Raw genomic sequence first — 12,058 nt, 5'->3', positions numbered from 1 at the left:
ACCCCAGACCAGACCTCTAAACTAATACAGACTCCAGACCGGACCCCTAAACTAATACAGACCCCAGACCAGACCCCTAAACTAATACAGACCCCAGACCGGACCCCTAAACTAATACAGACTCCAGACCGGACCCCTAAACTAATACAGACCCCAGACCGGACCCCTAAACTAATACAGACCCCAGACCAGACCCCTAAACTAATACAGACTCCAGACCAGACCCCTAAACTAATACAGACCCCAGACCCCTAAACTAATACAGACCCCAGACCAGACCCCTAAACTAATACAGAGCCCAGACCGGACCCCTAAACTAATACAGACCCCAGACCGGACCCCTAAACTAATACAGACCCCAGACCAGACCCCTAAACTAATACAGACCCCAGACCAGACCCCTAAACTAATACAGACCCCCAGACCAGACCCCTAAACTAATACAGACCCCAGACCAGACCCCTAAACTAATACAGACCCCAGACGAGACCTCTAAACTAATACAGACCCCAGACCAGACCCCTAAACTAATACAGACCCCAGACCGGACCCCTAAACTAATACAGACCCCAGACCAGACCCCTAAACTAATACAGACCCCAGACGAGACCTCTAAACTAATACAGACCCCAGACCAGACCCCTAAACTAATACAGACCCCAGACCGGACCCCTAAACTAATACAGACCCCAGACCAGACCCCTAAACTAATACAGACCCCAGACCAGACCCCTAAACTAATACAGACCCCAGACCAAAACCTAAACTAATACAGATCCCAGACCAGACCCCTAAACTAATACAGACCCCCAAACCAGACCTCTAAACTTATACAGACCAAAGACCAGACCCCTAAACTAATACAGACCCCTGACCAGACCCCTAAACTAATACAGACCCCAGACCAGATGCCTAAACTAATACAGACCCCAGACCAGACCCCTAAACTAATACAGACCCCAGACCAAACCCTAAACTAATACAGAGCCCAGACCAGACCCCTAAACTAATACAGACCCCAGACCAGACCCCTAAACTAATACAGACCCCAGACCAGTCCCCTAAACTAATACAGACCCCAGACCAGACCCCTAAACTAATACAGACCCCAGACCAGACCCCTAAACTAATACAGACCCCAGACCAGTCCCCTAAACTAATACAGACCCCAGACCAGACCCCTAAACTAATACAGACCCCAGACCAGACCCCTAAACTAATACAGACCCCAGACCAGTCCCCTAAACTAATACAGACCCCAGACCAGACCCCTAAACTAATACAGACCCCAGACCAGACCCCTAAACTAATACAGACCCCAGACCAGACCCCTAAACTAATACAGACCCCAGACCAGACCCCTAAACTAATACAGACCCCAGACCAGACCCCTAAACTAATACAGACCCCAGACCAGACCTCTAAACTAATACAGACCCCAGACCAGACCTCTAAACTAATACAGACCCCAGACCAGACCCCTAAACTAATACAGACCCCAGACCAGACCTCTAAACTAATACAGACCCCAGACCAGACCCCTAAACTAATACAGACCCCAGACCAGACCCCTAAACTAATACAGACCCCAGACCAGACCCCTAAACTAATACAGACCCCAGACCAGACCCCTAAACTAATACAGACCCCAGACCATACCCCTAAACTAATACAGACCCCAGACCAGACCTTTAAACTAATTCAGACCCCAGACCATACCCCTAAACTAATACAGACCCCAGACCAGACCCCTAAACTAATGCACCAATAAAACTAATACAGACCCCAGACCAGACCCCTAAACTAATACAGACCCCAGACCAGACCCCTAAACTAATACAGACCCCAGACCAGACCCCTAAACTAATACAGACCCCAGACCAGACCTCTAAACTAATACAGACCCCAGACCAGACCTCTAAACTAATACAGACCCCAGACCAGACCCCTAAACTAATACAGACCCCAGACCAGACCTCTAAACTAATACAGACCCCAGACCAGACCCCTAAACTAATACAGACCCCAGACCAGACCCCTAAACTAATACAGACCCCAGACCAGACCCCTAAACTAATACAGACCCCAGACCAGACCCCTAAACTAATACAGACCCCAGACCATACCCCTAAACTAATACAGACCCCAGACCAGACCTTTAAACTAATTCAGACCCCAGACCATACCCCTAAACTAATACAGACCCCAGACCAGACCCCTAAACTAATGCACCAATAAAACTAATACAGACCCCAGACCAGACCTCTAAACTAATACATACCCCAGACCAGACCCCTAAACTAATACAGACCCCAGACCAGACCTCTAAACTAATACAGACCCCAGACCAGACCCCTAAACTAATACAGACCCCAGACCAGACCCCTAAACTAATACAGACCCCAGACCTCTAAACTAATACAGACCCCAGACCAGACCCCTAAACTAATTCAGACCCCAGACCATACCCCTAAACTAATACAGACCCCAGACCAGACCCCTAAACTAATACAGACCCCAGACCAGACCCCTAAACTAATACAGACCCCAGACCAGAGCTCTAAACTAATACAGACCCCAGACCATACCCCTAAACTAATTCAGACCCCAGACCAGACCTCTAAACTAATACAGACCCCAGACCAGACCCCTAAACTAATTCAGACCCCAGACCATACCCCTAAACTAATACAGACCCCAGACCAGACCTCTAAACTAATACAGACCCCAGACCAGACCTCTAAACTAATACAGACCCCAGACCAGACCCCTAAACTAATGCACCAATAAAACTAATACAGAGCCCAGACCAGAGCCCTAAACTAATACAGACCCCAATTTGAATACTGCATCCTCTGCGCTGTACAGCTCCATACATAGTGTAGTGGCCATGCTTGGTATTGCAGGCCAATCCCATTCATTTGAATAAGACTAAATTGAAAAAGACTCTATAACCGGTAGACATGACATCACAGTCACTAGGACTTGGCTGCAGTGCTTGGCCAACAGTCACAGTCCTTAAATCAGCTGATTGGTGGGGGTGTTGTAGAGAGACCCACAGTGATCAGTTGTAATCTGTTCACAGTCCAGCAGTGAGTGTTCAGTTTCCCTGCAGCGCCACCTCAGGAATAATGAAGTATTGCACAATTCTTATTAAAATCACTGGACCTCTCCTGTATTGCACGGTCCTGCAGGGTCCCTTGAAATCACTCTACTCTGTCCAGGAGATGAGGGTCCTGAATGGAAGACCCTCCAAAGACCCCAGACTCTTGCACAGTACATTTACCCAGTCACACAGTGTACGGGGATTTTTTCGCTTATATCCCTCGGCTCCGCTTTGGATTACCACTACATTTTGTTAATCTCGATTTAATGCCATTAGAAAGTTTTTGTCGCAGTGCACACCCGGCCGCCACGTCCCGCTCCTCCACTAGAATGGAGATTTATGGTCTCACAGAGATTTAGGCTCAGGATTAATAATTTATAATCTGCTAATCTTGACATTTATCCTTCCTTGAGATTATTGCCGGGGTATCTCTTAGCGGATTACATGGAACTCCATGAATAATTCTGCCATTCAGACTCCAGATTTATCATCAGATGACCCCCCCCCCCCCTCCCCCCAATTATGTTCCCCCTCCTCATAGTTATTATTATTATTTACGGGACAATCAACTGAATACCGGTCCTTCTAGGATTCGGAGCTCTCGTTCTAGAAGTCGGAGGTCTGTTGTTTAATACACACCTCCAAATCTGCTCTCTAGACATAGATCATATGGGCATGATAAAGTATACCACTAGGGGGAGCTCATGGGCTGACGGCATACTGTTCATACATTAAACTCAGTGGTAACACAGTATGCAGTAAGCTCTGGAGCTCCCCCTAGTGGTGACTACATGCAGTAAGAATTATGTTGTCTTATTTGGAGAAGAATATCAGAACAATAGAGCTCTGACCCCTATAGTAATGAATCAGCACCATATTTTCAGACCTAATAAGAATGGAAATTCCCTTTAAGAACAATGACCTTGCCTTAGTCAAAGTAGAAAGGGTAAGTTATGAGGCTTTACAGGGGCCCAGAGGGCCCACATATCCTACTTATCCCTCTCTTTGCTGACACTCTCCACAGGTCTCTCATGGATTACTCACACCCTAGTAATCCGGGAGGTGCTATAACCATCCGAGCAGCTCTGTGATTGGCTGATGGAGCGGGGTTTGTGGGTCTGTGTGGTCTATGGCCATAGAGGATTGAGTAATAGGCAGGAGTCAGACAATTATTAGGAGACAGAGCTACCTTATCTTCTGTCCTAGACCACCATAGATCTTATCTTTAACCTCTTCACTGCCGTGGGCCACCAGGGAAGTTACCGTTACCCCTTTAGTATTGCAGCCCACCAGGGATGTTATTAACCCCTGTACTGTCATAGACCACCAGGGATGTTATTAACCCCTGTACTGTCATAGACCACCAGGGATGTTATTAACCCTTGTACTGTTATAGACCACCAGGGATGTTACCATTATTACAATTAACCCCATTGCTTCTGGAGACCACCAGGGATGCTACCATTAACCCCTTTACTATTGTGGCTACGAGTAGACACTGGGGTAAACATTATGCATCTTTGGCACATCTAGTTTGGACTAAAATATTTCAACATTTTAGACATATGAGTGTCGGAAATGGCTTATATGTGGCACGGTGTGGCAAAAATGTGCCCAAATACATATTGTAAAAAAATTCTGGGTCAAAATAAGCCATCTAAAATGTCACATAAACATAGGAAACATATGGCAGATTTATTGTTTAGCATCAGTCACTGTGATAAATCTGGTGCAGTATCAGACTCATAATCAGTCACTGTGATAAATCTGGTGCAGTATCAGACTTATAATCAGTCACTGTGATAAATCTGGTGCAGTATCAGAATTATAATCGGTCACTGTGATAAATCTGGTGTATCAGACTTATAATCAGTCACTGTGATAAATCTGGTGCAGTATGAGACTTATAATCAGTCACTGTGATAAATCTGGTGTAGCATCAGAATTTTATCAGTGTGAACAGGTGGACACTGATTTTGAGTCCATCTGCTACTTTCTACTATGGGTAATGTGTGACCCTAAAATTGTTGGGTCACATCAATAAAAAGAAGAAACATCAATGTAACATAACCTACAAGAAGACAATACTCATGGATCTTGGATACAACATAGTGTAGGCGCTCGGGGAAGACGTCAGTGACTTTGACCTCTTAGGTCTTCAAAGTCTACAGTGTGCTCACCCCTGATGAATGGGCCGAATGACCCTGAGTGTCAGGAGACCTGGAGCTTAACAAAACCTTAGTGACCTTTGACATTGACTGGGTACTGTAGACAGGAGAATGACGGCTGCTCAAGGCCAACGTTTGTCGGTGAGGTTCGATAGACAAGACATTATTGTCTCCAGCTTAACCAGTTCAAGATCACTTGGGTCATCCATAAACCTCACAACAATAGTGTCATCTGAAACAAACCCATGTGCTGTGCAGGACCTGTTATTGGAGAAGGACCTGCACAGACATGGTCACATGATTGTAGGTCCTTAAGCCAAAGCTGCAAAACCTCAGACTTGCATTTATTTATGGAGTGTCATATTTTTGGAGTCTGTTTTTAGGATCCGGTCTGAGGTTATTCAGGGGTCTGTGTACATTTAAGGACCTGCTCGGAGTCTTTGTGGACCGGACTGTATGTATTTTGGTATCTGGTCTAGGACTGTTTTTCAGGGATATTGGTTTTGGGACCAGCACTTATTTTTGGGTTTGGTCTGGGGTCTTTACTACTTCTGAGGTCTTCTGCAGGATACATGCATATCTGGGGTTAGACTACAGTTTGGGGATGTCATCGCCTAAAACTGGTCGTCCCTTAAAATTCCTGGAATGCCAAAGGGTTGTCAGAGTGTCAGACTTTACGGGTCTCGCGGTCACTAACGTCCAAAGGCTTAAAGGACCAGGGCTTAAATTTGGTGGGGCAATAACCCCTTACCGATGACAGAGATCCTAATATCACATCGTTATCCGCAGACAGATCCATTACAACAATCCTCGCCCTGCAAATCTATATGGAAAGTAGTGGGGCGTAAAATGGCCAAGACATAATTCCTATCCGTACAATGCAGGGGGGTGTCCCGGGGGGGCTCAGAAATCTCCATCACAGCTGACAATTCTGTATTCTGTTTCAGTACGGTTGCAACATTGTAGCAACTAGAGCCGTGATCTCGTTACATCACTTTACCCATATCAGGCTCCTCCCCCCTTTACGTTACCAGGAGACCTAACAATCCCGATCCCTATGCTACCAATTTTAATAGGGGAAAGAAAGTAAGAACGTTCCAAAAACCTTCTGCGATATCCTTTAAATGAATAGAATACCAGAGCTACAGTGAAGACTGACACATACAAAGAAAAATGACAAGATAAAGGGGCAGCGCTCTTAATAAAATCTGTACAGCAGGGTGGTGTCTGTAGCACTACTCTGGATGAAGAATAGAATGACAGAATCATAGTGAAGACTGACACACGCACACACTGAGGGGGGTGATATAACCCTGCTGGTTTATATAGGGTTGGGTTATGGTGGGAAGCGGAGCTATTAATAGAATATTATGCGACATCCTATCCCTGCCCCATAAATCCTACAAATCCCCTCTAATAGGCAATCGTGTCTGCGCTCCCTCCGCCTGACATGTCTAGTGTGAGGACCAAAGTGAAGCAGTGACAGCCTCAGGGACGCTCTACATCTGCTGTCACTGAGCAGTCTCTGCATCTTCCTCCCTCTCCCTGCACCTTATCCCCCCCCATTTCTCTCTGGCTCCTTTGTTCTTAAGGCTCCACCTCCCTGTATAGAGCCAGTGTCTGCAGCACAGCCGGGCCCGCGCCCGCCGCCATCATGGTCAGACGTGAAAATACAACAGAAACAGAAAAAATACTAAAATATTACAATAAAATACAAAAAATTACAAAAATTTCTATGGAGAATGCAAAATGGTTGAGTTTAATGTCCTAAGGTTGTGCAGATCAATCCTCCATGGTGGGTGGGGGTGGGGGAATCTCCAGAGCCTCATAGGCACCATCTGTAACCTAATCCCTCCCCCCTCCCCTTCCCTGTCGCCTCCATCACTCAGTTCTGTGATGTCACGGAGCAGAAGGAGGGCAATAGGGGCAAATGCATTTTTGGCTCTGTATTTCCTATGGGCTGCTACTGCCCTCCTCATGGTGTTGCTCACCCTAAAAAAAACCCATACCAGAACACTTCTGTGTAGACAGTGCATAGCAGTGTTATTTAGGTAGTGAAGGACAGTAGTATTAGTGCACTGTATGGTAGTATTATTTTTGCAACGCCCAATAATATTATTAGTGCACTGTATGGCAGTATTATTTATTCAATGCACAAGAGTATTATTAGAGCACTGTATGGCAGTATTATTTATGCACCGCACAACAATATTATTAGTGCACTATATGGCAGTATTAATTATGCAGTGCATGACAGTATTATTAGCGTATTGTATGGCAGTATTATTTATGCACCGCACAACAATATTATTAGTGCACTGTATGACAGTATTATTTTATGCATTTTATGACATTATGCATTTTATGACAGTATTATCATTGTATTTTATAGGCATAATATTTAGGCAGTGTGGGAAAGTATTATTAGTGCACTGTATGGCAGTATTATTTATTCAATGCATGACAGTATTATTAGTGCACTGTATGACAGTATTATTTATGCACTGCGCGACAGTATTATTAGTGCACTGTATGACAGTATTATTTAGGCATTGTATGTCAGTATTATTAGTGCATTGTATGCCAGTATTATTTAGGCATTGTATGTCAGTATTATTAGTGCAGTGTATGGCAGTATTATTTATGCAGTGCATGACAGTATTATTAGTGCACTGTATGGAGGTATTATTTATGCACTGCATGACAGTATTATTAGTGCACTGTATGGCAGTGTTATTTAGGCATTTTATGACATTATCAGTATTTTATTAGTATTATCATTGTACTTTATAGGTGTAATATTTAGGCAGTGTGGGAAAGTATTATTAGTGCACTGTATGGCAGTATTATTTATTCAATGCACAAAAGTATTATTAGAGCACTGTATGGCAGTATTATTTATTCAATGCACGACAGTATTATTAATGTATTGTATGACAGTATTATTAGTGCATTGTATGACAGTATTTTTAGTGCACTGTATGGCAGTATTATTTATGCACTGCATGACAGTATTATTAGTGCACTGCATGACAGTATTATTTAGGCATTGTATGACAGTATTATTAGTGCATTGTATGGCAGTATTAATTAGGCATTGTATGACAGTATTATTAGTGCATTGTATGGCAGTATTAATTAGGCATTGTATGACAGTATTATTAGTGCACTGTATGGCAGTATTTATTTAGGCATTGTATGACAGTATTATTAGTGCACTGTATGGCAGTATTATTTAGGCAGTGTGTGACAGTATTATTAGAGCACTGTATAGAGGTATTATTTATGCACTGCATGACAGTATTATTAGTGCACTGTATGACAGTATTACTTAGGCATTGTATGACAGTATTATTAGTGCATTGTATGGCAGTATTAATTAGGCATTGTATGACAGTATTATTAGTGCATTGTATGGCAGTATTAATTAGGCATTGTATGACAGTATTATTAGTGCATTGTATGGCAGTATTAATTAGGCATTGTATGACAGTACTATTAGTGCATTGTATGGCAGTATTAATTAGGCATTGTATGACAGTATTATTACTGCACTGTATGGCAGTATTATTTAGGCAGTGTGTGACAGTATTATTAGTGCACTGTATGGAGGTATTATTTTATACATTGAATAGTTGTTTTACTTAGAGACTTTATACTGTAACTCACATTTCAGAACATTAGTGGTATTATATGCATGGATGGTGGTATTAATAATTCACTACATGACTGTATTATTTAGGCACTATATACTGTAATTATGTTATTGGGACATTGTAGTTGTATTATTATTTGGATTATATGGTAGTATTATTTTTGCAAAATAAACTGTATCTCAGGACATTGCTGTAGGATTATTTTATGATGATATGGTGGTATAATTTATGCACTAGATGCTCTAGCTTACATACTAGGACATATATACTGACATTGTTGTGGCATTATTGCATAGAATGTATGGCAGTATTGTTTTAGCACTATATACTGTAACCATTTCAACATTGTAGTGGAATTATTTTAGGGATTGTATGGCGGGATTATTTAGGGACGATATACTGTAAGTGTGATAATAGGACATTCTTAGTGACATCTTTTTATACAATGTATGGTGTTATTATTTTAGCACTATATACTGTAGCTCAGCTACTTCAACATTGTAGTGGAATTATTTTAGGGATTGTTTGGTGGGATTATTTCGGCACTATATACTGTAAATCTGAAACTGGTTAATTGTAATGGGGTTATTTTATGCAGTCTATGGCAGTAATTTTAGGTACTAAATGTTGTAGCACAAATATTTGGACATTATAGTGAAATTATTGTACAGATCACATGATGTTATTATCTAGGCAATGTATACTGTGGCTCTCATGTTAGAATATTATAGCGGCATTATTTTATGCTTTATACGGTGGTAATTTTTAGGTACTATATACTGTAGGTTAGATATTAGAACATTATTGCAGCATTATTTTGTGCATTGTGTGGCGGCATTACATCTGTAGTTTAGCTGTGAGGTCATTGTACTGTGATTATTTTATGGATTGTATGGTAATATTATTGCTCCCTGCTGTCATGTCCATGCTGGTGGTGCCAATATCTAATCAGTGACATCATCAGACATCAGGATATGCCGGAGGCGGCCTTAGTCATCTCCAACAGGGTGGAAGGTCTGGCCCCTCGAGGCTGCTGGTTCTAGTAAGATCTCTTCTTGCTGTCAGTGAGTGGTCGCGTTTCGAGGTGACGTTCTGGACGCCTGATAGCAGTTATTTTATATATAACCCTGGGCACTTTACGTCCCACCGTGTCATACAAAGGGGCGTGGCCAGCATTGCAGATATACTATCAATCACATATAGAGAAAGTTATACTGAAGAACAACCTTCTCTCCCATCAGTTGCGTCTAATAGTGTCCGAGTTGGGTTCATGTTATGGGAATGGATTATTGTTTGAATTAAAATACACCTTTAGGCCCCGTGTAGTGAGCCGCAGCCAAAAAACGCAGGTCATCAATGCCAGATTGTTGGTGGTCTGACACCTGATACCCCCACCCATCATCTGTCCTGAGCAGCTAATAGACAGAGAATGGAGCAGGAAGCAGACAGCGCTGTTCTCTGTGTAGTGGCTGAACTGAGTCACTGCAGCTTGGGTTCTATTAAAGTGAATGGGAATTGATGTGCAGTACCTGGTCTGGCCACTACTCAGAGAACAGTGCTATCTGCTTCCTGCTCCATTCTCTGTGTATCAGCTGCTGAGGACAGGTGAAGGTTGTTGAATCCCCATCAATCTGGTATTGATGCCCTATCCATCATTTCTCTTCAGGACCAGCGGTGGTCAGGGCGCCCCCCTGTGGAGAGGTAACCTATATACTACTGAGGTGGTGACAAGAGTCCATGGCCTAATGTAGACCTTCCATAAGGTGTTGGACACCATGTAGCGACTATCTGACCTGACTACAACGGCTACCATCTAGGGATCGCGAACCTCATGAGATTCGTCTTCCCAAATATTCTTGAATTTTTCCAATTTTTTGTGCCCGTAAATTTGGGGCAGCAGTGTATGTCTGCATTACACCAAATGTAGGGGGATGAGCGAACTGGTTCCCAATGAGCCAAGTACGTTACAAATGTTCCAAAAATTTTTTGATCAACTAAACCTAAAATTTTTGGGGTTCTCCCTATAATACTCTGGGGTTTCTTCAGGCCCCAAGTGAAGGGCCAGTGGAGGAGTATACGCATTACAACTGTCATGGCCGCCCACTTTGGGTCCTGGTTTTACATGCCATGCTCCCTTTTCTGCACCGCCCCCAAAATTTTTTAGACAGTTGCGCATCTTTGCATTGGATGAAATTTATCTGGATTGTAACGAATTGTAGAAAAAATTTGGGTTCAGCTGAACCCAAAATTTTTGAGGTTCACCGGAAACAGTCATACTCACCTCTCCTGGGCTCTATTGTGGGAAGGTCCAAGAGGTGAGTCCTAAGTATACTAGAGGCATTGGGTAGGGGAAAGTGGTAGTATTTGTGGTAGAGGTAAATAACGTGAGGCCTATTATCAGAGTTCCCCCTAATAATACGCTGATCAAAGGCCCAGAGAGAAGTGTTTAGTTTTCCTACAGCATCCCCAGAGGTGAAATGAAGCATTACACCATTCTCATTATAATAACTGTGCTGTCCTTGCAATGTAAGTCCTCCAGATAAACAAGTGGCCACTCTCAGCTCTAGTTAGATGGCAGTCACTCTGCTGTGAAACATTGGGGGTTCATTCTGCTGCATTTCTTAGCCTGTAGGGGTCACCAAGTATATACTGAGAACACAGAGAAAGCCAAAGGGGGGTGTAAAATAAAACAGAAGTAATTCGGACCCCTCCCCTGTCTGCCATACTGGACTGGACGGATGTGCTGAGGGGCAACCACTGGCCTCAGCAGTCACATGTGGGGTACTGGGGCTTATCAACAGCACCGAAGGGAACTAAGGATGTGCCCCCCAATACAGGACTGAGGATATGGGGGTCTAAACTCTTTCTATTTTATACTCCCCCTCCTGGATTTTCAGTTCTACCTGGAAAACCCCTTTAAATTCTACAGGACTAATAAAGTAATAAACCAGTGGCGTTGTATATTCTATCTATCTATCTCCTATCTATCTATCTATCTATCTATCTATCTATCTATCTATCTCCTATCTATCTATCTATCTATCTATCTATCTCCTATCTATCTATCTATCTATCTATCTATCTATCTCCTATCTATCTATCTATCTATCTATCTATCTATCTCCTAT

General features: G+C 43.0%; 1 protein-coding gene across 2 annotated transcripts in view; it reads right to left on the bottom strand.

Annotated features, from left to right (window-relative positions):
* The window catches only part of MAP6 (microtubule associated protein 6), a 30,005-nt gene that overhangs the window by 9,993 nt on the left and 7,954 nt on the right, over positions 1 to 12,058 (bottom strand). The window lies entirely within an intron of this gene.

Source organism: Leptodactylus fuscus, chromosome 2 (assembly GCF_031893055.1).
Source record: "Leptodactylus fuscus isolate aLepFus1 chromosome 2, aLepFus1.hap2, whole genome shotgun sequence".
Taxonomy (NCBI): Eukaryota; Metazoa; Chordata; class Amphibia; order Anura; family Leptodactylidae; genus Leptodactylus; species Leptodactylus fuscus.
This window is presented reverse-complemented; position numbering and strand designations above follow the sequence as displayed.